Source organism: Acinonyx jubatus, chromosome F2 (assembly GCF_027475565.1).
Source record: "Acinonyx jubatus isolate Ajub_Pintada_27869175 chromosome F2, VMU_Ajub_asm_v1.0, whole genome shotgun sequence".
NCBI classification, from domain to species: Eukaryota; Metazoa; Chordata; class Mammalia; order Carnivora; family Felidae; genus Acinonyx; species Acinonyx jubatus.
Window position 1 is genome coordinate 28340692 of NC_069394.1, and position 27430 is coordinate 28368121.

General features: G+C 37.8%; 2 long non-coding RNA genes across 8 annotated transcripts in view; one reads left to right on the forward strand and one right to left on the reverse strand.

The window, feature by feature from the left end:
• The first annotated feature begins 396 nt into the window (after positions 1 to 396).
• The window catches only part of LOC106973374 (uncharacterized), a 34660-nt gene continuing 7626 nt past the window's right edge, over positions 397 to 27430 (forward strand). Inside the window, exons 1-9 of one of the 7 annotated variants that reach the window (XR_008292614.1) lie at positions 397 to 1391; positions 8121 to 8215; positions 9493 to 9581; positions 13165 to 13343; positions 14316 to 14442; positions 15075 to 15208; positions 16599 to 16746; positions 17513 to 17696; positions 22604 to 22826. This is a non-coding gene — a long non-coding RNA (uncharacterized LOC106973374). Of the gene's footprint in view, positions 1392 to 8120; positions 8216 to 9492; positions 9582 to 13164; positions 13344 to 14315; positions 14443 to 15074; positions 15209 to 16598; positions 16747 to 17512; positions 17781 to 22603; positions 22827 to 27430 lie in introns of all 7 variants that reach the window. The other 6 variants (XR_003421679.2, XR_008292611.1, XR_008292610.1 and 3 more) reach the window with 6 other exon arrangements.
• LOC113600605 (uncharacterized) overlaps positions 7341 to 27430 on the reverse strand; it is a 34701-nt gene continuing 14611 nt past the window's right edge. The window contains exons 2-3 of the long non-coding RNA XR_008292615.1: positions 9472 to 9635; positions 7341 to 8991 (exon numbers count right to left, since the gene is read on the reverse strand). This is a non-coding gene — a long non-coding RNA (uncharacterized LOC113600605). The remainder of the gene's footprint in view (positions 8992 to 9471; positions 9636 to 27430) is intronic.

Sequence of the window (27430 nt, forward strand, 5' to 3'; positions counted from 1 at the left end):
TCACAATTCTAGAGGCTGGGAAGTTTAAGATCAAGGTGTTGGCCAATTCTATTCCTGGTAGGGGTCTCTTTCTGGCTTGCTGACAGTTGCCCTCTCATGGTGGAGAAAATGAGAATGAAAGAGGGAAAGAAGGAAAAAGAACATGCATCAGTTCGAGCTAATTAACATATCATCACCTCACATAGCTCGCTTTTTGTCTTTTCTTATAAGAACACTGATCCTATTGGAACAAGGTCCTTTATGACCTCATCTAACCTTGATTACTTCCATAAAGGCCCTGCATTCTCCAAATACAGTCACAATGGGAGTTGGAGCTTGAACAGGTGATTTGGGGGAGGGCATAATTTGGTCCATAGCATTCTGACCCTGGCCCTTCAAAATTCGTGTCATTCTCACACGCAAATACATTCATTCCCTCCCACCAGCCTCAAAATTCTTAACTGCTTTCCACATCAACTCTAAATTTTTTTTTAACGTTTATTTATTTTTGAGACAGAGAGAGACAGAGCATGAATGGGGGAGGGTCAGAGAGAGAGGGAGACACAGAATCTGAAACAGGCTCCAGGCTCTGAGCTGTCAGCACAGAGCCCAACGTGGGGCTTGAACTCACAGACCATGAGATCGTGACCTGAGCCGAAGTCGGATGCTTAACTGACTGAGCCATCCAGGTGCCCCTCAGCATCAACTCTAAAGTATGATCGGTCTTATCTAAATATCATTTAAATCAGATATAGGTGAGACTCACTGAATAATTTCTCTTAAGGCAATATTCCTCTCTACTATGAGCCTGTGAAACCACACAAGTTATGTGTTTCCAAAATACCATGGTGAGACAGGCATGGGATAGACATGCCCATTCCAAAAGGGAGAGATAAGAACAAAGAAAGGGGTGGCAGGTCCCAAACAATTCCAGAACCCAGCTAATTCCATTAGAACAGAATGGGGCCCTGAAGGTAAGCTGTGGACAGAGGCTTGTTTGTGACTCACAGAACAAAATGACTCCTTGGTTATGATTCAAAATACAAGGAAATCAATGCAGAATTACATCAGAAGCACATTATGGGTCAGAACGTTGCAGATTACATGCATTGCCCTCATGGAAGAAGATGAAGATGCTTACAAGAAACAATTCTGTCAATATATAAAGAACAGTGCAGCTCCAAATGTAAGAGAGGAAATGTATCAGAAAGCTCAGGCTGCTATACAAGAGAATCCAGTCTATGAAAAGAAGCCTAAGAAAGATGTTAAGAAGGGAAAGTGGAATCATCTCAAAATGCTTCTTGCCGAGAAGAAAGACTGAGTAGCTCAGAAGACCAACTTCCTCCGAGCTCCGGAGTGGGCCTCTAAAAGCTAAAAAACTAAGCTGCAATTTTCTTTGAAGATTTTTTCAGGTAAAGACAATAAATTTATTGAACAAGTAGCTTTAAAAGATAAAAAAGCAAATTCCATTAGATCTTAAGACTTAAGAATTGTCCCTCTGGCTCAATGTCCCACCCTCTGGGCTCACCAGTGTGGCAGCATTACCCCCACAGCTCTGTGGGGACAGCAGCATCTCTTGGGCTCAGTGGGGCACCTTGGCCCAATGTGCGAACCGTGTCAGTAGGGCTTTCTGAAAAAGGAAACAGCCAGCTCCCTGGGCCTGTGATGAGTGGCAGCTCGGATGACCTCTGTTGGTCATTCGTCCCTTCCCCTGGGGCAGGCACATTCACAGCCAGATAGTTCTATGGTCCGGTCCTGTAGAATCCAAGACATCTGACAGCTTTCCTTCACTCCATCCCGCTTTCTCTCTCCCCTTTAGTCCAAACTGGCAAACTGGCAGAATCTCTGCTGGTATAATTCCATCTCTATTTCTGGCTCCTGCGGAGATGGCTGATTAAGTCCATGAGTCACACCCATGATGTCCTTATCAGATGGGTTTGTCCACACCTTTACAGTTTTCATCACAAGCTTCCTCTTTTTTTGCAATACGGAGAGACTCAAGAGAATTTTTCAAATCTTTAAGTTTGGTTCCTTTTTGATCAACAATCCCTTCCTCAATTCATGTTTCTTTTCCTGCTTTTTATTATAAGCAGTCAGAAGGACCCAGGCAGTACCTTCAACATTTTGCTTACAAATCGCCTCAGATAAATCTCCAGTTTCATTGTTCACAAGTTCTATCTTCCACAAAACAGTAGAACACATCAGTCAAGTTCTTTGCCACTGTATCAAGGATCGCCTTTCTTCCAGTTTCTAAGCCTGTTTTTCATTTCCATCTGAACTCTCACCAGAATGACCTTTAACATCTATATTTCTACCAATCTTCTGTTCAGGATTATTTATTTATTCTCTAAAAAAGGTAGAGGTTTCCTCTGCAGCTCTCCTCTTTTCTTCCTGAGCTCTCACCAGAACGACCTTTAACATTCATATTTCTACCAACAATCCCTTCACAAAAGCAGGCAATCTCTGCTTTTTTTAGTGTGTACTTCAAAATCCACTTCCACTGTTCCAGTAGCACCCTACTTTTCAGTACCAAAATCTGTATTAGTCAGTTGAACACCACAAATCAGGTAGCTGGACCAAAAGAAACTCATTTTCTCACAGTTCTAGAGGATAGAAGTCCTTGATCAAGGTGCCAGCTGATGCACTTCCTGATGAGACTGTCTCCCTGGCTTGCAAATTGCCACCTTTTTGTTGTGCCTTCACATGGTCTTTCCTTGGTGCATGTGGGCAGGGGGAAGAGAGCAAGAGAACTCTCTTGTCTCTTTTTGTAAGGACACTGATCTTATCAGATCAGGGTCCCCTCTTATGACCTCATTTAACTTTATATCCAGAAAAGCCCTATGTCCAAATATAGTCACACTGGGGACTGAGCCTTCAATATATAGTCTGGAGAAGAACAAACATCCAGTCCATAAGAAGGACACTTCAAAATAGAATATCCAAATGGCAAATATGCATATGAAAACGTAATCAGCATCCTTTATCTTCAGGGTGATATAAATAAAAACACAATGAATATTGCTATATACTTAGCCAAATGGCTGAAATGAAAAGGAAAGAAAATAACAAATTGACAAAGATATGAAGCAACTGAAATTCTCCAGCACTATAAGCAATTGGAATTCTCTTTATAGTATAAATTGTTACAACCTCGTTGAAAAATATTTTAGTATCATCTACCAAAGTTGAATATATTACATAAATCTGACCCAGAAATTCCCGAATCATACATTTAACCAAAAGGTGTAAGAACTATTCATAGCAATATTATTAACAATAGCTTATTGACATGATGACATAAATTCATATAATAGTATACCACAGAGCAATGAAACTGATCAAATTACTTGTTATTAGATCAAGTTTCCAGAAACAGACCCTGAGATAAGAATCCAAGCCCAATTCATTTATTTGGAAGTTGAATTCAGGAAACATTACTAGAGAAGTGCAAAAATGAGACAGGGAAGGGAATGTAGCCAATAAAAGGTACATTGGCCAGAAAGAGCCAGTTACTGTTGTGAGTAGGTAAAGCTTATTTCTCCTGGAGAACTCTAAGAATCGGTAGAAGATACATGCCCCAGAGTTATTCCACCCAAGGAGTGAGAGAGTTTGTTTACACACAAGCTCCTGTCAGTCACTGACTGAGATTTGCAGGAGAGTTAAATCCACAGTAATCTGGACTTCAGGTCCTCAGATGCCAAAGAAAGTGTTCAGGCAGGTAGGACTCTGCCTCCTTCACTACAGCGGTAGGTCTTAGAGAATGTGCATAGAGTAATAATCACAGAGTCTGCCATACTTCTGTCATGCATACCACCACAGATGACTCTCACAAATATTATCATGAGAAATGAAAGCCAGAAACAAAAAAGTATATACTGTATGTTTCCATTGATATACAGTTCAAAACCAGGCAAACTAAAAGTGTTAGAAGTCAGGATGGTGGTCGCATTTGGGGAAGGAGAGAGGGGAGACTGGAAGAGGGCACAGAAAAACTTGGGGATGTTTACAATGTTATGATTCACACTATGGTAATTCATTGAACTATATGCTTATAATTTGTACACATTTCTGTGTGTATGCCATTCTCTGTTTAAAGTTTACATGGTTTTTTTGTTTTGTTTTGTTTTTTAATAGAAGAGGAAATAAGGTCAGTCTTTCAATGCAGGCTGCCCCTATAATGGCAGTCATCTTCAGATGAACATTTGTATCTCAAAATAATGTCTGGAAATGGAGCTCCCAATCAATGCTTCTAGCTTGTTCATCAGAGATAAAACTTATGGGGGAGAAATATGACATCAAATTCCTATCAAATCCAACAACACAAAATATATTTTGTGTTGCAGTGACTGCAGTGACTCCTGCATTGTAAACAAGAACAAGGAAACCATGGGCTCCTTCTTTCCACTTAGGCAGGTGACTCCTCTGTACAAATTAATGTGAATTTCTTGTTTATTGAGTATTTTTCATCTTTGAACTATGTGTCTAATTTGTGAGACATGTAAGTTATCAAAGAAAGTAGTAAAGATAAAAAGATAGGTATAGGAAGATTTCTCTCCCAAGGTGCAATCTGCCAATCAAAAGTGCAACTGATTTGCTTAATTTTAAAGCTTTACTTCTTTCTGCAGGACACAATATCAATAAGGAACCTAAAGCTCTCACGTTTCTAGCTGAAAGGAAGAATGTGTAGCCTCAATTCGTAGCTATAGAGATTAAGCCATATTTATTACACAATAGACACAGGCACCAGAAGGAGGAAGGTATCATGGAGTCATATACTCCTTAGTCATGTTTAGCATCCAATACCACACAAGCTGTTGCAACCTCTTGCTATGACAGAATCCTCTGATTAATCTGATTTCAGTTTGTCATATAGAGCAAATTCTAACATAATCCTTGTACCTCCCGCCAAAGCTGAACTCATCACCAAATATACTACTACTACTAATAATAATAATAATAATAACGTGGAGTAAAGTCTTAATTTATTGTGAGTCAGAATGCCACAATTCTGGAGAACAAGGCACTGGTACCGCAAATGTCAAGCAACTAATTTCAAATATCCTTCTACATTCTCCCCACAAGTTCAAAAATCAGTTGATCAGCCTGGATTTGTCATAAATTTCCTGGAAAAAATTAATGGCTACCTTTGCAGTAATAAGATTAAGAAGAAGAAAAATAGCTGGCAATTTCTGAGAATTTAGGAAGTGTTAGGCACGATTCTCAGTATTACACATGAAATAATTCAGTTAATCCTCACAACAACTGTGTAGAATTATCCCCATTTGACAAAAAGGAAATTGTGGAGTAGATATGCTCAACGACCTATGAAAGGTCAGAATAAGTGACGGAGACAAGGTTCAAACCCAAAAGCCTGGCTCCAGAATCCCTGATCTTGACCATTATACATGCTGTCCTCAACTCTTCATTTGAAGAGTGACACTGAACTCAACCATTATACGTGTTGTCCTTCAACTCTTCATTTGAAGAGTGACATTGAAATCACTCTTATAAGCAAGCTCTGAAAAGAGAAAAATATTGAATATAAATTCATTTCCTATTCCTCTTATTTTGAAAATAAAGCAAAAGGGGTAAACAAAGAGCTAGAGAAAAATGAAAGAGGGCTTCTTATTATCTCATCCTCTGTACAATTTTCACAAAAGTTCTTGCTAGTCACCTCAGGTTTGTATTGAATAATCAACTTTTTCCAAAACCTCTTCCACATACAAGTCTCACTCAATTATGTAAGGTAAGAAAAAAAGTTAGGTAGACATTCTAAACCCTATTTTGCAGATAAGCAATGTATCCATATAAATATATAGACAGAGATATAAGGAACCTAAGATCTCAAATCCACATTGTCTTTAACCACATATCCCTCCATAAAACACCTCTCAGTGATGTGTATGCATAAAGACCAAGGAGAGGTAGAGAAATACTTATTACCTGGGGTTTTGATTCCAAACTCTAATTTAGTTCCCTAATATATTGGCTGGACCACAAAGAAAACTACATTTGCCATAGCAGGAGGTAGACCCACTGCTGGAAACTAAATCAGGCTGAACATCCTTCTTCATCCTGTTACCACTAAATTCACAACCGAATCTTTGATCTTACATTGGATGACAAGGTGTATTAGACTGCCTCCTTACGTTACCATTGCTCTTATACAGTCCCTGGGACCAACGAAATATGAACTACCATCTTTCAAGACTTTATTTATATCTCTTTTATAATACCTTCCCAAAATGTGCCAAGATAGAATAATTCAATTAAACTTATCCCAAGGTCATTCTTTTAAGTTGAGAATTCACCTCATGTTCTACTTCCCTGCTAAAAAAAAAAAGCTCAACTAACTTCCCCAACCAATCTTAGCAGACAGGGAGATACAATGTGAGCCAGCTGACAGAAAGCCCTAAGTAACTGGATGCCTATGAAACAAAATGTTCTAAACTTTATTCCTTGCTGTAAAATTTAACCATGTAATCTCTTTTGTATGATCAAGCTCAACTTTATTTATATAGAGAATAAAATCTAACTGTGGGCTTTGTCTATAATTCAAGGTATCTGAAAGAATTACCTTTCATTTCCTCCAATAATATATAGATATAGATATATATCTATCTATATATAGAGAGAGATATCTCAATAATATATAGATAGCTCAATAATAAAAAATCAGTATAAGTTTTCATGTGATGATTTCTGCAAACTCTATATACATCCCAACAACATGTTTAAATAGGTGTTGTTATCCTTATTTTAAATTTTTTTAATTGAGAATCAAAAAGTTCAAATTACTTATAAATCCATACAACTAATCTCACCTCAAATCTATTATTTCCTTTTCATAATGCTGTCTCAATCGAGCAACATAATAATCCCTTTATTTACTCAGTTACTTATCTCTCCTCCTCTATTGAATCAATGAACTGAAAAACATATTCCCAACCACAATGTTATAAATGGAAGAAGGCCAGCCCCTCACCTTTGTGGCATCTAAAACACTCTAGGAAACAACAGGAAACTAGATTTAGCTGTTTTCATAGCAAACATAAAAACTATAATAATATTCTAAATTTTGAAAATGCCCAATAAGAGGATACATGTAGTTTTTTTTTAATTGGTTCTAATCTGTGATTTCAGATTATTCTTCAACGTTTATTTATTTTTGGGACAGAGAGAGACAGAGCATGAACGGGGGAGGGTCAGAGAGAGAGGGAGACACAGAATCGGAAACAGGCTCCAGGCTCTGAGCCATCAGCCCAGAGCCTGATGCGGGGCTCGAACTCACAGACCACGAGATCGTGACCCGGCTGAAGTCGGACGCTTAACCGACTGCGCCACCCAGGCGCCCCTCAGATTATTCTTTCAACCAGTATTCTGATGTTTTCCGGTTTCTTAATAATGAACTCTATTTTAATATTAGGAAGTTAATTCATTTTTTAAAGTCAGTTTAATTTAGTAAAGAAGCTCATCACAAGTTTCCATTTTATCCTGACTCCATTAATGACTCATTTGGGGTACTGTATAGGGCTTTTCCATGAAATATCATTTCCTGTGTATTTTATAGGGCCAAGAGTATTTCTCTCAGTGACACCTAGTCATTGAACATTTCACTTCCAGTCTTGATAGATCATCAGTCTTCCAACTTAGAATCTTCCAGCTCTGGACTGATCTTCAATGTCAAACTCTAATGACTTTACGTGGGTGGTTTTCTTCTTTCAACAACAAGGAGTGTATTGTTCTTAGACTTAGTTTTACATATGCTCTCATTCCATCTAAGACTTCTGAGTCAAGCTAAGCATCTGCATTTATTCTCTAGTCACAAAGTGTTTCAAAATATGAAGATGACTCCAATAAGATAATATCTTTATTCTCTACATAGCTACCAATTTCTGGCTAGGTAGTATAAAGATTCACCCTTCATGGCCTCTAATGCTTTTTGAAAAAAAATAAAGTATCAATATAGAGGAAGCACTTTCTGTCTTTAAAAAGTATTATCTAACTTGTAAATTTTAATGTTCCTTTGGGAATTGAAAAAGAATTGGGGAGTTTCCAAAATCCCACTTAGTTTGAGAAGTAGGCAGTGCAAATCTACTCTCTTAAATGGAGTATTTGGACATGAATTTCCTTAATTGAAGGTCTATATCCAGGACATATTAAGAAGGGACTGAAGTTTGATGACACAATACTATACTCTCCAAGAAGAAACTTCTAATTAGAAATCACCCTACGGGTAAGAGGGGGCTTAATTATTTTGAATCCTGCTCATTTTATGATGTCCCAGGATGCAATTGCTTTTCTTAAATCAGTTCATAAAGTCTCCTTCAGCTTAAATTTGGTTAGACCAGTTTTATTAAAAAAAATTCAAAAGGTGATTTTATACGCATAAAGTTAATTTTAATGCATTCTAAAGCTCTCCTAATTCATTCCAAATTTAGCAACAAAAGTAGAGCAATTCTATTTGTGAAGGCTATTTTAAAATGTAGTATAGCATATAGTATCTAAGAATATAAAATTTTAATAAAGAGTCAAAACAACTCTATTGACATTTATGTAGGTCCTGTATAATAAGTATTTTCTAACTAAACAAATAAAATGTATTAGCTCTGAAGAGTTTCTCCCAGTAATTATGAAAGAAATGGAGGAAATTAAACTCCCCAGTTTTAGAGTGGGAGGAATATATTGTTCTTGGAAATTGTCCATCTTCTTCCTGCTGTTCAATTAATTCCCTACTTTCTTTCACTTTTCCTATCTTCTTTTATAATATTCATATTTTCTTCATATAAGTTATCTTGTTCTCTCTTTAGTTCTTGATCTTTCCATAATCTGTATGTTTGGGAAATGTAGACTTAAGCTTCATTAGTGGTTCCAGGTGGAGATTTTGTTGTTACTTAGAGACGCATGGTAGAATGTTATATTTAAAGACAGATGGCAACAATCATATGAACACTCCATGTGGCTGGTTCTCTGTATCCATCAATTTGCAGCTGAGGAGGCTTGTTCAAGCATCTGCAATAATTGGTAGAAGAGAAAATAAAAATGGAGAAGACTAGACATTTTCACTAATTAAAGATGTGGTTTTTATTTGCTCTGACATCAAAATATACTGAATTTGAAAGTTCTTCAGATGGCTGTGGTGTAAAGCACATCTACAGAGAAGCAACTATTTTCCAAATACATATTGCTTATTTCTTCAGAGTAGAAATTTTAACTGGGAGCTATGACCATATACAGCCATCTTAATGCTTTATGGTTCTGGCAAATGCAACTCCCTATCATATAGGATTGCTTCACAGCTTGACTACAAATGTGATAGGTTAAAAACCAATAATATCACTCAGAGACCCTCCCTTCTAGCAGTCATCATCTTCATCTTAAAATTTTGCTACTGCTGTTAGATGTATATTTGTACCCCTCAAGACCATGTGCCTTTCAAAAATTCAAGAATCTAATCCAAGCAAACAAACTTCCATTATTTCTGAGACTTACCAAATTTCACTTCATCTTCAGAATTCTGTTCCATCTGTGAAGTCCTAACTACAAGCAAGGCCTCTCCAACAAAGCTTCTGCTCCAGTTACCAGACTCATTCCAAAAATAGGTAGGTTTCAAGAATCACTCACACTGTAAGTTGAGCGATCCTGGATCCTCCAGCCTGGAGTGCAAGAACACATATACTCACACAAAACTGTAACAACTAATTGTAATTTGTACCAAATGTAATCTGATTGTAATACACTAAGTTTATACACAGACATATAAGCATGCATTTATACACACACACACACACACACACACACACACACACACACGTAAGGGGTCAGTTATTGTCAATTATTTCAAAATCCTTTTTAAAAAAGGAAAAAAGCTAACTTTAAACACTGTGGCAGACACATCCAAAGGAAACCCCCAGTAAGTCATTTTAGGATGTATGGTCCACTCCTCACTTGCATAATCCCTTCCCCTTCTGTGTGGGTGGGACCTATGACTAGCTTCTTATCAATAAAATATAGCAAAGGTAATGGATGCTATTCTCCTAACTATGTTACATAATGTGACCAAGTTGATGGATGTCACTCCCATGATAACTCTTAACCAACTGAATTAATTAAGTCTCCAGGTACAATCACAGGTCCAACTGACACTTTGATTTCAATCTGGTTAGACCCTGAACAAAGGACCCAGATAACACATGCCTGAGTCCTCACACAGGAAAACTGTGAAATAATAAACATGGGGTGTTTTTATCTCCTAAATGTGTGGTAATTTGTTACATAGCAATAGAAAACTAAAACATATATGTACATAAACTCATTTTGAATTATTTTATGACAACGTTCTTAATTTTAATCTTCTTAATTTAAAGATCTCCCTGCATATCAAACGTGTTTTTAAAACACCCACATCACACACTAAGAATATTTTTGCTGTGAAAGTTTTAGAAAGTATTTTCATAATTTTATGTATTTGAGGACAAATATTCCATCTTTCTTATTATTATTCTATCCTAAGATATAACTGTTGGGTGAAGTTGCAGCCAAACAAGTAATGTGATGTTATGTTTTGTGGATATTTCATTAAGTATTAATTCCTTTTGACTCACAGGGGTTTCCTTCATATTCTAGAGCTAATAGATCATTTTTTAGGTGACACATTTATTTGTGGATCTTCTGAAAGTTTATAGCCCCAGGAACTGTGCCTATATTACCTAATAGACAAAATGGCCCTGCACACACACAAAAAATTCTAAAAATAAAAGACAAAGTTGAGAAATTCAATTTTCATTCTATTTCAATATGGATTTAATGAAACTTTTAGCAAACTTTGGCTGAGCAAAAAATTTCCCCGATAGTTCTGTTCTTATCCTCCTTTTATTTCATGGTCTGATTTGGTGTCCTTGGCAGATCTTTTGTGTTCCCTCTTGATCTTTGTCCTATGCAGGTTTGTACTGGAATGATAACACAGTTGCAAAGGCATTTCATTCTTTCTGAATATCATGCTCAAAAATCATCTCTCTAAGAGTTTTTATGAACAATATGCTTATAGCTCCAGCTGCTCCCAGTCCTATTAGTTAACACACAGACCTGTTCGAACATTAAAGGGACACACATCTTGTCTCCTTCAATTCTCTTAAAAATCATTGCCTCAGGGAGCCTGGGTGGCTCAGTCAGTTAAGTGTTTGAATTTTTTTTTTAATTAATTTATTTTGAGACAGAGAAAGAGCAAGTGGAGGAGGGACAGAGACAGAGAGGGTGATAGAGAGAATCCCAAAAGTCTCAAACTCAGGAACCATTAAATCATGACCTGAGTCAAAGTTAGACACTTAACCAACCGACCCACCCAGGTGCCCCAAGTGTCTGACTCTTGATTTTGGCTCAGGTCATAATGTCATGTTCTCGTGAGACTGAGCCCCATGTCAGGCTGTGCACTGGAATTCTCTCTCTCCCTCTCTGTCCCTCCCCCTCCCCTTTGCTTTTGCGCTCTCTCTCTCAAAATAAATAAATAAACTTAAAAAAAAAAGAGAGAGACAGAGTAGTAAAGGTATTTGAAGTACAACTTGAAGGAACAAACCATGGCAGAAGATTGCAAGAAAGTGCCAGAAGGTATTTGTTACATTCTAAAAAAGGATGGCTGGATATGTTTCTCCATATGTCATTAAGAGGCATGCATTTCTTTTGGTTTTAATACCAAGTCACATATGGAGACAAACACTGATATCATTTTGGGCAATAGAGACAAGGGGTGGCAAAACATCTTCTCTATCAAATTTTCAAGCAAAGATATGAATAATAGGGTCTTAAAACACCTAATTTTCTTTAAATTGCATACGCTCTTGATAAAGATTAAATATTCTACTACATCAAAAACCTTTGATAATTCTACAATAATATCAATCATTTGTCACATTATTATAATTGGCATGAAAATGCAAGATAGTGTAATGACTAGTCAGCATGAATACTGGAATCAGATAAATGTATTAGCACCTCCGTTTACCAGTGGTGAGCCCCTTTGTGAGCTGATTAAACTCTTAAAGGCTTAATTTCTTCATTGGTAAAATATAGGAAATAACACCATTTTCATGGTGAAGAATAAGTGACATATCATGTAGGGTTTTTCATAGGTCCTAGTACATAGTAAGTGTTTGATATATATTGGCAATTATTATTATATAATTCAAAATTCTATCTTTTTTTTAAGTTTATTTATTTATTTATTTTGAAAGAGAGAGAATGAGTGGAGGGGCAGAAAGAGAGAGGGGTGGACAGAGGATCTGAAGTGGGTTCTTCACCGACAACAGAAAGCCTGATGTGGGGCTCAACCTCATGAAACCACAAGATCATGACCTGAGCCAAAGTCAGACACTTAACTGACTGAGCCACCCAGGCTCCCCTCAAATATTCTGTCTTATAGGAGAAATTACATTTTATATTTAGATACAACCTCATTCCAAAAATCATGCCATTTTCAAAATACATGCAGCATACGAAGAGGGTAAAGTGAGGAAATCATGAAGAAAAGGAAAACACAGAAACAGTAAGTTAAAGATAGTTGTGAGGTTAAAATTCATGTCATAAAGTCATACAGACTTTGCTAAATATGAACCATGGATTTAACTCAGAGCTGCCTAGAAGCCAGTATGAGGAGGAAAACACAACCCGTTACATGACTTTAAAAAAAACAGAAAGCTGTGTTTAAAAGAAACCCAAATAATCTGAGAAAAATGTGTCAACTCTTTAGGTCCTCATAAAAAAGGACACTATGTGAGGTGTAAACAATTTCCTCTATTACTTTTTTACAGTACAACAAATAGGAAAGAGTTTTGATTTTCTTATAATATCCCTCAAATTTGGTTACTGGAATACCATTAAAATGCAGTTTAGTGAAAACAATTTTTACAAAGTACAGCTTGGATGAATGACTTTCTGATGAGAAACAATACACCAGTAATTAAATCTTAGTAATAACCAACTTTGGGTAGTACTTTGAAATTCATGATTATTTCTGTTTCCCAGAGCTAGGTGTAACAAGTATAGTCATCCTCATTTTACAGATATGGAAACAGGTAGACTCCAAACAGGCTCAATGATTTGCCCAGAGTTATGTAGGAGAAAAATAACAGAGTGGAGACTGTTTCTTAATCTCATGGCCCTTTCTTCTCTAATCCTGTTTCCTTTTCACAGAAGCACTGTTATGAAATGGCCAGACCATTGGCAAAGCACAGAAAGGACTCCAGCCTCTGTGCCTCGGGGACAGCAACCCTCTTCGACAGCCTTGTTTTGATGTACAAACACCAGACTGGAAAGTCTCCATGAAGCAGAGCTGTTTCTACGATAATAAAAACTTGGAGGACTTCCCAAAGGTCATTCTTATAGTGCAAGTCACTTACAAGCCATAAGAAAATAATGATGTTTTTTATTTTCATAGCACTTTACATTTCTCAAGCACTTGCATATAATTGTAGTTTCGTAGCACCGGCCCCTTTAAGCAAATCAATGTATTCACAGCAATGACATGTGCGTCAAGCACACTTTTGCAGAAAGCTGCAGGTGAAGCAAGAAAAAATAAAATCTGATCATGGGCATTCTGAAACGAGATCTTCTTGCACAGAAAAACCATAATTGGTGAATAAATGGCACAGAAATTACTCACATGTTGAAATAAAATAGTACATAGCGCTTTACCAGTTTGTAAGCTGATAGTTCATAGCGTACGAATGAAGAAGTGGCAGGAGCAGGCAGAGTAAAATTTTAAAGAGGAAGAAAAGCTAATAACCCGTGTTCAGACCTCAAAAGAGATAAAAGATCCCAACTGCAGCTTGAAAAGTTGTACCGCTTGTTTTAAATGCAGCCCACAACGAAGGGCAAGATCGGGCTTTAGGGAAAATATTTGCTACATTCTTAAATTATGGAATATTCTGGTTTCCACAGGATGCAAATATTTGGTCTGTCAATAATTAAGTTTCTGTGTTTCCTGTAGGCAGTTGGTGCAGGGATAAGAGGTGGTGTGTGAAATTCAACAGTTACTAAAATTGAGCATCTTGGAATGAAAATGGGCTTTTAAATTTTATTATCTAATATAGTTCTGAATATGGCAATGACCTAAGGGTTATGAATATGGAAAACGTCTCATTTTGAATCTAACATTTTGATCCTAGCATCTCATCTTGTTCCCCGAAAATAACATAATCAGGTTGAAAAAATATATGCCGAGCAAAGATTAGCCAATTTTAACTAATGCTTTCTGGAAATGGCGCATAGTGGAAAAAAGGGGATTTCATCATCTGGGTGACGTGTGCCTGGTGACAGAAACCTGACTTCTCTGATTACCACAGGCTTCCATCTGGTGGCAAAGCAGGCTCCTTCTTCATCTTTGGCTGAGATCTCAAACCAGTGTCTTTTGGGAAAATGTCTTGAAAATAAGCAATCCACCAAAATCATTACCTCTCAGAATAAGACAAGGTAAAAATTTTCTTTATAGTCAATCCAATAACAATGACCTTTTTTTTTTTTTAATTTTTAAGTTTTCAAGCAAGAAAACAGAACTGCTACTAAAATTGTGTCTGGGAATTATTCTTTTGCTATTCAGGATGTAGGCTCAATTTAAAAAAAAGATAAGCTGAGTTTATACTTAGACAACATTTAGCAAAATATGTACTCAGCATATAGCAATTACTCATGATAATTAGCCTTCAGTACCAGACCTCGGTCCTATATTTAATATGAGGTAATAGGAATATCATTTGTTTCCTTTTTATCATCTTCTCCTGCTTCATTCCTTTGTTCCTTTTGTTTGCTTTATTTATGAACATAGTTATGTAATTAACAAGAAGTAAATTTATAGAAAATTTAATTGTTTTTAATCTAAAAATCTGGTTCCAGAGGTGATAGAAAAGTTCATTGAAACACATTTGGTTCATTTTTTTTACTCAAAAATCATTTTGGCTGCCAAATATTCTTTCGACATATGATACGACTTCTTTGTCTAAATTCAGGCTCTGCTCCTATGATAACTTAAGCACGATGCCTTCCTTTTCCTGCCACTGAAACAGGTGCTGGGGATGCTTTGTATGACTGTATCCTTGTCCCCACAGCCCCTCAACTGGAATGATGAAGTGCAGGTGACAACAAAGAACTGGATGACATTCTCTAGACTTTATTTCATTGGAATCAATAGGAAACAATGGCAGTAAAGGGGAACATATTTACCCCACTTCTAGGTTCTGAGGTAAGAAAGAAGAAAACACCTCTTCCATTTAAAAGGATTGAAGGAGGTAAGTGACATCAAGGAAGAGTTAGTTTCTATTAGAAACATAGAAATAGTTCATGTTAGATGTCTTGAGGCCAAGGGATAAGTGAACACCCTCTCAGAAGACTTTGATCAGAACTACCAGTCCCTGAAGGACCTCTTCCCTCTTAACAGTGAAGCAGTATTGCAGTTTAGGAAGAGGCAAATCCTCATGGGGTGGGAAGCCAGGATTTACCTCTTTCCTTATTGCGCATGGTATGGTGGCTGAAGAACTTACATCACCGAAGTGGTGAAAGAACTAAATCATTGCAGAATGATCTACTATGGTATTAACATATATATTATTTTCACTAATACAGGGTGCTCAAAACAATGAGTGCTACTGTTTCCTTCCCTTTCTCCCAAAAGTTACCAAAACTTGCCCCTCTGCTCTGAGTTCCACTATCTCAGAGAATCTGATATTTGAAAGTAAAATCTTCTGTGCATAAGGAATAACCCCTTGCCCTGGGCTTAATTTTAGGTGAAGACCCTTGGAGTGAACAGGGATAAAAGGCTGGTGCTGGTACTAGAGACCAGTGAAAGAGAAGTTGTCCTAGACAGGGTAGGGTCTAGGGACTTGGGGAGATAACATATATACAGAGATTATCTCTGATGGATTATCCTTATGGAATACTGATGGAGGCCAAACACTGATCAGCAAAGGTCTTCAGTGACCAGGCCTATGGTCCATGGACAGGATCTCTAGGGAATGCACTTCTGAGCTTACAGAGAGCATCAGTGCTCTCTGAAGGGAAAAATGGAAAGTAGCTCTTGCAGAAAGAGGAGCTATAAGAACTGGGAGGGCCATTCCACCTCCCACATCTTTCTATATGCACACAAGCATCCTTCTTTTCCCCCTCCAAATTTGGAATCCAAGGAGTGAGAAGACACTAAAACATATGACTGAGATTTAATTTCTCACCTCCACAGAGAGTAGGGGCATAGAGATTTTATTTGACTTAAAAAATTAAACCAAAATAACATTTCTTGTGCTGATGTGTGAGGAGGAAATACTTACCTATTACACATATAAAAAGTCCCTGCAAGTTATTTATGTTGGTTATTATTTCAACTCCTCTCAATCTCCCCAGGTTGCTATCAAACCAGGAGGTACTGAAAGTCTACATGTGCCAGTAACAGTGCATATATTATGTGATTTAATCCTCCCAACTTCCCTAAATAAGTAGCATCTCCCCCATTTTTTGAATTGAAAAAATGAGCGCAGACAGATTAAGGAACATGACCAAGACCACACAGATGGTAGGATGCTAACTGGGCTTTAAGTCTAAGGTTGCCTAATGCCAAAATTCATGCTCTTTTATTTTGCTAGGCTGCTACAAGAAGAGTATGTGAAAGCATTTTTTAATGCATAAAATGGTACATAAATGCAAGCATCATTATTATGTTAAAGGCTCTGGGGATCAGAGAGCAGAGGCACAGTATTCTCAAAGCTTTTCTCACTTCCAGGAATAACAAAGGTACCTGTACTTTTGAAGCACATAACTTTGGGAGTAGGATGTAAAGAAATTATATCTCTGTCTTAAAATATTATCACATAATGGTCAAATGTCAGGCATTCGGGTAGGCTGTCATTAAAGTTGTTTCAAATCTTTTTTAAATTTAGTTTATTTATTTATTTATTTTTGAGAGAGAGCATGAGAGGAAGAGGGGCAGAGAGAGGGAGAGAGAGAATCCCAAAAAAGCTCCATGCTTTCAGTGCAGAGCCCAACATGGGGCTCAAACCCATGAACCATGAGATCATGACCTGAGCTGAAATCAAGAGTCAGATGCTTAACTGACTGAGCCACCCAGGTGCCTTTCAATTCTCTTTTTAAAAGTGATTAGATCAGAGACAGTAATAGAACCAAGGTTATGTAAAATTAAATTTACCAGTAAAAATCACTTTCCAACCTAAGCTAAAGGGAAAAAAATAGGAAAAACCACTCACTTCTGATTGGAAGAAAGTGCGTGGAAATGTGCATTGATTGATCCTCATGGGGAATACACAAGATCTATCATTGTTCTCACTTCCATCCTGAAAAGACAGTTCTGACTTCAGAAAGGTTCATGAAATTGACACAACCTCAGTGAAAGTAAATCTGAGTCTCCGAGAGGGATTCAAAATTGTGTTCCACTTAAGTCTGGAAGTTAAAATTTGGTGTTAATTAAAACCAAATTTTTATAATAAATGAATGTTACTGTGTTAATATTTTATTAACTCAAGTTATTTTCATTACTTATCAGATGATTAAAAGCCTACAGTGTGCCAGAAGGGAGGCAGAGAGAAAGGGAAGGGGATCGAATAAGGACAAGACTGAGACCCAGACAAGAAGGAGGGAGTCCGAGGAACATATTCCCAGATCATTCCAGAGAAGAAGCCCACGTGGTCAAGACACAGTGTTTTACGATCCAACTTTCACCAACAAAGGTTCTGGAACTAGTTAGCATTATGATTTATAATTAAGAAGGTAGAAGAAAGCAACCAGATGATAGCTGCATACTTGATTGTCAAGTAAGAAATAGGTGATTAACACGAGATCTGTAAATATACACTAACCCCAAGCAGAAAGATGGTCCACTCTCAGGAGAACTGGTCCAGCTAGTCAAATAATACATAGTTAAGGTCAGGACTCCAGTTCTAGAGAGGAGGGGACACCAGAGAAGGACACTACTTAGAATGAGTGAGATGGGAACATGGGTCAATACCCAGACCTGGGACTGGACCAAAACAGTGAGAAGAGGAAAACAGGTGAGGATGTTTGATCTTCTGACCTACTCATACACCCAGAGTTCTTCCCTTGTGTACCAGATTCCAAGTCTATGGGTAGAAAAAAACTTACTGGAGTAGAGAAGGGAGCATGGTACAGGGATAAAGAAATTGAAATCAAGAGCCCAGTGGTCATTACTAGAACACTAGATTTATTCCAATCTCCAATCAGCCATGGAGAAGATGGAAGAAGATAGAGAAAAGAGAGCCTTGGTGAAGGTGTGGATGTCATGCACAAGGTCTGTGAAAATTCCTTCACTTTTCCAGGGAGAGTGAGTCTATGCCAGAAGCCATCAGAGGGTCAGCTTGGAATAGCTGGAAAAGACAGAAGTTGAAAAGAAACATATTACACCGAGTAAAATAAATACATTTTAAACCATCTCATCTCCCTTTCAGAAATTGCTCATGTTAGATCCTATATTCATTTAAACTAAACTTCATTGTTTCCTCCCATTCAAATGCAAAAGTATGAAAAGAGTTAAAGGCAACCACTCACAAGTGCTGTGTCATTGAGCAGGTGTAACAGAATGAGCTCAGATTTAGCTAAGAGAACGGAAGGGTAAGAGGCTTCTTGCAGAAGCAGAGGTCAAAAACCATGTCTATGGCTCAGGCTCTTGACTTCAGGCCACTTGTCAAGGTTTGTCCATTACCAAGACTCCTCCCTGCCCTCTGTCTCATCTAAAATGGATTAGCATCTTCAGGGCATTATTATGCCCTTTTTACTTTTTTATCACGTTAACTTTCTTCCACAAAAGAAAACTCTTGCTGACATAAATGTTTGATTAGAAGCTTTCATATATTCCAATATAAAATGTTCCCTCTCAACTGGGGCTCATGAAATATATATCAAACAAGTTCTTTATGCAGCATAAAACAAATTTCAGTACTCCTTTTCAAGTAAAATAATAACTGTGTTAGACTACTCCTAATTCCTATAATTGGTTTCCAGAGGTAATTATTATAGCCCATGGATACACATGCAAATTCAATTTTTCAATAAATCTAACCTACCCTAAACTCTAAAGACCAAGGTTAATAACTTCTTTTGGCTTTTGCCCCAATTGTCTTACTAGGAGACATTTGACTGGTGCGTTTTTCAATCACCTTACTTGTAAAGTTTTGCAAAACAATTCTCATGATCCATTTTATTAATAATAACCCTAGTTTCTAACTACACTAAAATTTTCTTAGGATACATGGTTCAGACCCCAGATGTTACTTCTTTTATATCTGTATTCATTGTTAGATAATCTCTTCCAATATCAAAACTTTAAACATTATCTGTGGGAATATAACTGGGTGTTTGTATTTCCATCCAAGATCCATTCCTGAACTTCAGATTCATATATCCAATCATCACCATCCCTGGTGGTCTAGTGGTTAGGATTCAGTGCTCTCATATATATCCAATCATCTACATAATATCACCATTTGAGATACCTCAAGCTTAACATTCCAAAACTAAACTCCTGATCTTCTCTCCAAAAACTTTCCTTTTCCACATTATTCTCCAATTTAGCAAATGGTAACTTCATATTCCAGTTCAGGCCAAAATCCTTGGGGACGTCCTTGACCCACGGCTCCTCTCTTTCTCCATCACACCATATGCAATCCACCACCATATTCTGCCAACTCTTACTTGGAAATATCTCCATAACCTGATGCTTTCCCTCAATTCCACAATAAATCCACACCCCAACATTTCTTCGTGAGTTGCAATAACCTCTTAACTAGTATTCTTGCTTCTGCTGTTGCTTCCATTCAGTCTACACCCTACAAAGCAGACAGGGTAAACCTCCTCGTGTAAGTCAAATCACACCATTCATCAGTTCAAAATACTCTAGCGGCTCTTGATCACTTTCAGAGTTAAATTTAAAGTCAAACTGTTGTCAATATGCTCTGCGTGATACGGTGCCTCACTACTGCTCTTAATTCATCTACTTCTACTTTCCTCCTTTTTCACTCTGCTTCAGCCACCGGTATCCCTGACCAAACTGAGCATACTCCAACTGCAGGGCTTTTGTACTGGCTGTCCTCTGCCTCATTTTGTTTAATCCTCAAAATAATCCTATGGGGTACTAAAATCACCCATGCTTTCCTTAAGTTATTTAGATAAACAAATTCTCAGGTCTCCTCAAGGAGTAGGACCCAGAAATCTATGCAGGGGATTGTGATGTGTGCTAAAGTTTGAGAACCACTGTTATGTCTGGAGACATTTTTGGTTGTTACAACTTGGGATGGAGGAGAAAAATGCTACTAGCATCTAGTGATAGAGACCAGGGATGTAATGCAAAGGACAGGCCCCAGAATAAAGATGATCTAGTCCAAAATGTCAATATTGCCAAGGTTGCAGAACACAGTTGTAGCACCGAGACAAAAATTTCTCAATCTTTTTTCATTATCATCTACCTAAGGACCTTCTTAGATATTTTTCCCTTACTAACCCCCCTGATTAAATTTTAGTGCCGCAGATATACCATATATCTGTTTATGTTTTGTAGTCCCTTGGAGGACAACACAAACTTGTAATATATATAAATATCTTTCATGCTCCCAAAACCCATTTTACTCTGGTTTAGAGTATATGCTATAGATCAATAACTAGCATATCCTGAGCAGACAAGCATAGTCCTATGTGAATAAATAGCTTATCCACCAAAAAAAGCTGTAGCATCTGGCAAATACATACTAGCAAGAAATGGGGACATGGATTTGAATAGTTAGGGTGTAGGACTGGGGAGGTGAGGTTTATTGGTACGGGAGTACTCTCCCTTGATATTATTATGTCCCTAGAGACTCGATATGATGATAGCCTGCAGTCACCAAAAGTGAGATGCAGAACTGCCTTGGCAAAGTAATAAGGAAAAGATCAGAAGGAATGGAGGGGTAAGCAAGTCAGAATGAAATCAGAAGGCCAACATCTATGTTTTTTGGGAAGGTCTGAATGACATTTCCTTCACTAAAAAATAAGGAATGTACTAGTAAGGGAATACCAACATCCTCCCAAAATTTATATAATTTTGTGACCTGGAATGTGGGAGGTGTCAAGAGGGAAGAATCCATTATGACTATTTTTGGCAACTGGATTGTGTCATTCCCTCAGATAAGAAACACAAACAAAGGAATGTTTGAGAATAAAGATAATTAATTCATCTTGGGATTTGATAGTTTTGAGGAATCAATGACGCCTTCACCTAGGTTTTAAAGGACAGCGTCATCTGACAAAGCCACTACATTCCAGCAGACAGCCTTGGCATGAGTGGGGCTCACCAAGATGTGTGAGTGGATTGCTACCCCCTGCGCATTTGAGAAGCTGAACTCTGAGTCAAAGAGCATTCTTTTTGAGCCTTATGGTCTGATGAAATTTGCCTCATTAGGCTTTGGGCTTGCTTGGGACCCATCACTCCTTTCTTCTGTTGAGTGATAAACTGAGCCATATTTATATGGCAAGAGTTTATTTTAACAAAAAAAAAACCAGTTTAAATCCAATATCACTAAACTGGAAGTGGTTAGGACTGCTCCACCAACAGGAGCTAGCAGAAAATGTTGTATAGAGAAGATAAAGAAACAAAGCAAAGCAAGAAAATTATTTAACTGGCTATAGCTTAAGCAGTTGCCTTATTTGGGAAAGTCTAGTTGGCTGCTTGTAACTGGTTGTCTTTAGGTTGCAGTTTCTTAAACATGAGGTGTTCCAGGTTTAGGTTTTGGTTTGCTTATGTAAGCTACTAAGGCATTAAAACCACCTCAGGGCAATAGCTTCCTTCTAAAATTAATTTAACACTTCTTTCCTACTTCTCCCTTTTAGAACAGGAATGTCTATCCTATGTCTGTCCCACCAGTACATTCTGGAAGCATGTAACTTGTGTGGTTTCAAAGGTCCACAGCAGGAGAATAAATTTGCTCAAGAAAAAGCATATCTCAAGTCATATCTAAGTCTTCCCATAGCTAATTTAGACAAAATTTAAATAAGACTTCAGACTTTAGACATCAGAGTTGGTGCTGGAACATGTTAAGATCTGGGGGGGGGGCGGAAATGAAATAAATATTTCGTATGTGAGGTCACACATTTGGGACATCCAGGGACAGAATGCTGTAGAATGATTCTGACCCCCCTCAACAAAAAAAATTCATATGTTGAAACCTAAACCCCTATGTGATGGTGTTTGGAGATCTGGGGTGCTGGGGAGGTTATGAGGTCATGAGGAAGGTGCTGTCAAGTGTGATTCTGTTTCTCTGTCTGAGAGCTTTTTCAAGTACCACAAGAGCTGGTTCAATTTACTTGTAAGGTAGCCCAAGACACCAGGTAACCCTACACCAATGAGGGATGAGAGTTGATAGACAAATAACCCAGTTTCCCCTTCCATTGGTGAGACAATACTGAAGTCCTTCATGGTTTTTCAGAAGAGCCCCAGAGAAACTGAATCCCAGGTGTCCACATTGGTAACCCACTCACTCATGCTTGCTTCATTGGCTTTCTCCTTTTGCTCTCTTAATTTCCCCACACCTTCTTGTGTGCTTTCTGGGATCAACTCCCAAATGTAACATATGTAATTATTTCCTTTTCTCAGGCTCTGATTTTGGGTCAACCTAATCTAAAAAAGTGTCCTTCCACCCTTAATAAAACTTAAGTATTTGGGAGGAGCCAAGATGGCAGAAAGGCATGGAAGTTTTTTGTGTGTCTCGCGTCTGTGAAATACAGCCAGACCAACACTAAACCATCCTACACACCTAGAAAACTGATTGGAGGATTAACACAACAATTTGCACAACCTGAACCACAGAATTCAGCAGGTATGTGGCGCAGAGAGGTGAACGTGGGGAGAGAGAAGCTGGCGGTGGCAGGGAGCTGCCTTTGCAGGCGGAGAGAGGACGGAGACTGGGCGGGGGAGAATACGGGAAAAGCACCCCTCCCCAAAAGCAGCTGGAGAGAAAGTGGAAAGTTGGAAACAGCCGCAGGGACTAAACTAAAAAGGGAGAAAGGAGAAAGGAGAGGGTTTAAATTCCAAGACTGTAAACAAGGGGAGCGCAAAGTCTGCAGCTCTGCAGCTCGATACCTGGCAGTGCTCTGGTGGGAAGGGCAAATCCCCAGGAGCAGAGTGGGGTCCGGGAGGTTCTCGAGCCGCACGGGGAAAAGAAGTTCCACTGCTGGAAGGGCATTTCGTAGAGACTGTAGCCACCTGGTCCCAGTAGACCCCAGAAAACGGCCACATTCGCTGGTGCTGGAACAAGGTCGTTAAGTGTGAAGCCTGGTGCCAGATGCGCATTGTGATTTTCCATAATCCCTGAAAAGCTGCTGCTACAATATCTCACGAACTTTTTCTGGGGCAGGCTGGCACCTGGCCGCAGTCTCAATGGCAGCAGCAGGGTCCAGCAGGCGTTCCTAGGTGCAGCCTGCATTCGGCCATTGCTTGGTGAGACCCTCCCACAGAGGGGCGGAACGGGTCAAAGCCGCAGTCCTTCAGAAGTAGGGGGCCGGGAAAAATAGCCGCATCTAAGACAAGACTCGGGAGAGGGGTACTACCTGGGGCTTGGTCACAGATAGTGAAGAAGCGGGGTGTGGACAAAAGCTGAAGACAGAGAACGGGTGCAAAATTGTTGATCTGAGAGAAAGGAGTTCCCATACTAGAGACTGGGCAACTGGGTGAGGACATTTTCACCATTCCTGCACATGCGCATATGCACCTACAAGCTCTGCAGCAGTCCACCCCAGTGGGCTAGCAGCGCCATCTAGTGGAGAACGGAGCTGTTACACTGAGCCCCGCCCAAGTGGGCCAACCTCGCTCTTCAAGAACACAGGTCTCACCGCCTACTTAGTTTATGGACTATAAAGCTCTACATAGTCTGACTTCTAGGGGGAAACAAAGTAATTTCAGTCCTATTTCAATCCATTAGCAGGTCCATCTATTCAATTTTCTTTATTTTTTTCTCTTTTTTTTCTCTTTCACACTATTCTTTTTCTTGAATACATAAAAATTCACTTTTATTTTCAACTTTTATTAAAAAATATTTTTCTTTAATTTTTTTACTATATTTTTAAATTTTGTGTAATTTTTCTCAAATTCTATCTTACTTCCATCATTCTATTTTAGTCTACTTCAGTGTATTTACCTTTTCAAATGTTCAAACGATTTCCTTGTTTTCTTTTTTCTTTTTCTTTTTTTTCTTTTTTGCTTCTTTTGTTTTTCTTGAATGCAGAAAGTGAAAAAAATCATTTTTACTTTCAATTTCTATTAAAAATATTTTTCTTTAATTTTTTCACTATATTATTTGCTTTTATGTAAATTTTTTAAAATTCTATTTTCCTTCCATCATTTTATTTTAGTCTACTACAGTGTATTCACTTTTTCAAATTTTCAAAGGATTTCTTTTTTTCTTTTATTTTTCATTTCTTTTCTTTTTCTTGAATACAGAAAAAGAAAAAAGTTCACTTTTATTTTTAATTTTTATTAAAAATATTTTTCTTTAATTTTTTCCTGCTATATTCTTTACTTTTGTGTAAATTTTTTTCAAATTCTATTTTACTCCCATCATCTCATTTTAGTCTATTTTAGTGTATTTGTTTTTTCAAATTCTCAAATGACTTCCTTTCCTCCCCTTTTTCCCTCTGATCTGTCAAACTACTTTCAACACCCAGACCAAAACACATCTAGGATCTAGCATCATTTATTATATTTGTATGTGTGTGTGTGTGTGTTTTAAGTTTTTTAATTCTAATATTTTTTAATTTTAATATTTTTTAATTTTTATTTTTCTACCTCATTAATTCCTTTTCTCCCTTCAAAATGACAAAACAAAGGAATTCACCCCAAAAGAAAGAGCACGAAGAAACGACAGCCAGGGATTTAACCAACGCAGATACAAGCAAGATGTCTGAACCAGAATTTAGAATCACGATAATAAGAATACTAGCTGGAGTCAAAAATAGATTAGAATCCCTCTCTGCAGAGATAAAAAAAAGTAAAAATAGTAAAAATGAAGTTAAAAATGCTATAACTGAGCTGCAATCACGGATGTATGCAGCAGCGGCAAGGATGGATGAGGCAGAACAGAGAATCAGCGATATAGAAGACAAACTTATAGAGAATAATGAAGCAGAAGAAAAGAGGGAAATTAAGGCAAAAGAGCACGATTTAAGAATTAGAGAAATCAGTGACTCATTAAAAAGGAACAACATCAGAATCATAGGGGACCCAGAAGAGGAAGAGAGAGAAATAGGGGTAGAGGGTTATGTGAGCAAGTCATAGTGGAAAACTTTCCTAACCTGGGGAAAGACACAGACATCAAAATCCAAGAAGCACAGAAGACCCCCATTGGATTCCACAAAAACCGACCATCAACAAGGCATATCATAGTCGAATTCACAAAATACTCAGGCAAGGAGAGAATCATGAAAGCAGCAAAGGAAAAAAGTCCCTAACCTACAAGGGAAGACAGATCAGGTTTGCAGCAGACCCACCCACAGAAACTTGACAGGCCAGAGAGGAGTGGCAGGATATATTCAATGTGCTGAATCAGAGAAACATGCAGCCAAGAATTCTTTATCCAGAAAGGCTGTCATTCAAAATAGAAGGAGAGATTAAAAGTTTCCCAGACAAACAAAAATTAAAGGAGTTTGTGACCACTAAATCAGCCTTGCAAGAAATTTTATGGGGGACTCTCTGAGGGGTGAAAAGATAAAAAAAATAAAAATAAAAAACAAATAAATAAAGACCAAAAGCAACAAATGTTAGAAAGTACCAGAAAACACCACCAGAAACTCCAACTCTACAAGCAACATAATGGCAATAAATTCATATCTTTCAGTACTCACTCTAAATGTCAATGGACTCAATGCTCCAATCAAAAGACATAGGGTTACAGAATGGATAAGAAAACAAGATCCATCTATATTCTGTTGACAAGAGACCCACTTTAGACCTAAAGACACCTTCACATTGAAAGTAAGGGGATGGAGAACCATCTATCATGCTAATGGTCAACAAAAGAAAGCCAGAGTAGCCATACTTATATCAGGCAATCTAGACTTTAAAATAAAGACTGTATCAAGAGATGCAGAAGGGCATTATATCATAATCAAGGGGTCTATCCACAAAGAAGACCTAACAATTGTAAACATTTATGCGCCAAATGTGGTGGCACCCAAATATATAAATCAATTAATCACAAATGTAAAGAAACTCATTGATAGTAATACCATAAGAGTAGGAGACTTCAACACCCCACTCACAGCAATGGACAGATCATCTAATCAAAAAATCAATAAGGAAACAATGGCTTTGAATGACACACTGGACCAGATGGACTTAACAGATATATTCAGAACATTTCATCCTAAAGCAGCAGAATATACATTTTTCTCCAGTGCACATGGAACGTTCTCCAGAATAGACCATATACTGGGACACAAATCAACCCTAATTAAGTACAAAAAGATAGAGATCATACCATGCATATTTTCAGGTCACAATGCTATGAAACTCGAAATCAACCACAAGAAAAAATTTGAAAGGTAAAAAATATTGGAGCCTGAAGAACATCCTACTACAGAATGAATGGGCTAACCAAGAAGTTAAAGATTAAATTAAAAAGTATATGGAAGTCAATGAAAATGTTAACACCAGGGGCACCTGAGTGGCTCAGTCGGTTGAGTGTCTGACTTCAGCTCAGGTCATGATCTTGCAGTTCGTGAGTTCGAACCCTGCGTTGGGTTCTGTGCTGAAAGCTCAGAGCCTGGAACCTGCTTCAGATTCTGTGTCTCCCTCTCTCTGCCCCTTCCTACTCATGCTCTGTCTCACTCTGCCTCTCAAAAATGAATAAACATTAAAAAAAAAAAAGAAGAAAATGATAACACCACAACCCAAAACCCCTGGGACGTAGCAAAGGTGGTCATAAGAGGAAAGTATATAGCAATCCAGGCCTTCCTAAAGAAAGTATCTATCTAAGATACACAACCTAACCTTATGCCTTAAGGAGCTGGAAAAAGAACAGCAAATAAAACCCCAAACCAGAAGAAGACAGGAAATAATAAAGATTAGAGCAGAAATTAATGCTATCAAAACCAAAAACACAGTAGAACAAACCAGAAGCTGGTTCTTTGAAATAATTAACAAAATTGATAAACCACTAGCCAGTTTGATCAAAAAGAAAAAGGAAAGGACCCAAATAAATAAAATCAAGAATGAAAGAGGAGAGATCACAACCAACACAACAAAAATAAAAACAATAATAAGAGAATATTATGAGCAATTATATGCCAATAAAATGGACAATCTGGAAGAAATGGACAAATTCCTAGAAATATATACACTACCAAAACTGAAACAGGAAGAAATAGAAAATTTGAACAGACCCATAACCAGTAAGGAAATCGAATTAGTAATCAAAAATCTGCCAAA